We start from the raw sequence: 1,685 nt of genomic DNA, 5'->3' as shown, positions 1-1,685 counted from the left end.
TATTTAAGAGAGGTGATGGATTCATAGGACATTCATAACTTTAAGGCATAGACACTAAGACACTAATGATCACAAGACACAAACATGGATAAACATAAGCACATAAAATTTGAAAAACAGAATAATAAAGAACAAGGAAATCAAGGAACGGGTCCACCTTAGTGATGGCGGCTCTTTCTTCCTCTTGAAGATCCTATGGAGTGCTTGAGCTCCTCAATGTCTCTTCCTTGTCTTTGTTGCTCCTCCCTCATGATTCTTTGATCTTCTCTAATTTCATGGAGGATGATGGAGTGTTCTTGATGCTCCACCCTTAGTTGTCCCATGTTGGAACTCAATTCTCCTAGGGAGGTGTTTAGTTGCTCCCAATAGTTTTGTGGAGGAAAGTGCATCCCTTGAGGCATCTCAGGGATCTCATGAGGAGGAATTTCCTCATGCTTGCTCCATCCTTTTCTTAGTGATGGGCTTGTCCTCATCAATGGGGGTGTCTCCCTCTATGTCAACTCTAAGTTTGGTGTTGGGAGGTTCCAACATTGCTCTGAGTATCTGTGAGGCTCCATGAGAGTCCTCTGTCAAGCTACTGACATTAAAGAAGCGCTTGTTGGGAGGCAACCCAATGTTATATTTTGACTATTTTCTTTTGTTATTTTATGTTTTTTTTTGTAGGTTGATGATCATGAGAAGTCACAAAATCAATGAAAAAAGAAAAAACAGAATGAAAAACAGGAAGAAAAACAGCACACCCTGGAGGAAGAACTTACTGGCGTTTAAACGCCAGTAAGGCTAGCTGTTGGGCATTTAACGCCCAGTCTGGCACCATTCTGGGCGTTTAACGCCAGAAAGGGGCACCAGACTGGCGTTAAACGCCAGAAAAGGGCAAGAAGCTGGCGTTAAACGCCAGAAATGGGCACCAGCCCGGCGTTTAACGCCATAAATGGCTAAAAACGCATTTTTTTTGCATGCCATTTGGTGCAGGGATGACTTTTCCTTGACACCTCAGGATTTGTGGACCCCACAGGATCCCTACCTACCCCACCACTCTCTCTCTTCTTCACCCATTCACCAATCACCTCAACACCTCTTCCCCAAAAACCCTTCACCTATCCAATCCCATCTTTCTCTTCACCACTCACATCCATCCTTCACAAAACCCCACCCACCTCACCATTCAAATTCAAACCACTTTCCCTCCCAAACCCACCCTCAAATAGCCGAACCCTCACCACCCCCACTCCTATATAAACCCCTCTTCACTCCTTCATTTTCACACAACCTAAACACCACTTCTCCCCCCTTTGGCCGAACACAAAGCCATTCCCTTCTTCCTCATTTCTTCTTCTTCTACTCTCTTCTTTCTTCTTTTGCTCGAGGACGAGCAAACCTTTTAAGTTTGGTGTGGTAAAAGCATTACTTTTTGTTTTTCCATAACCATTTATGGCATCCAAGGCCGGAGAAACCTCTAGAAAGAGGAAAGGGAAGGCAAAAGCTTCCACCTCCGAGTCATGGGAGATGGAGAGATTCATCTCAAGGGTGCATCAAGACCACTTCTATGAAGTTGTGGCCTTGAAGAAGGTGATCCCCGAGGCCCCTTTTTCACTCAAAAAGAGTAAATATCCGGAGATCTGACATGAGATCCGAAGAAGAGGTTGGGAAGTTCTTACCAACCCCATTCAACAAGTCAGAATCTT

The sequence above is a fragment of the Arachis duranensis genome, chromosome 10 (genome assembly GCF_000817695.3).
Source record: "Arachis duranensis cultivar V14167 chromosome 10, aradu.V14167.gnm2.J7QH, whole genome shotgun sequence".
Lineage (NCBI taxonomy): Eukaryota > Viridiplantae > Streptophyta > Magnoliopsida > Fabales > Fabaceae > Arachis > Arachis duranensis.
This window is presented reverse-complemented; position numbering follows the sequence as displayed.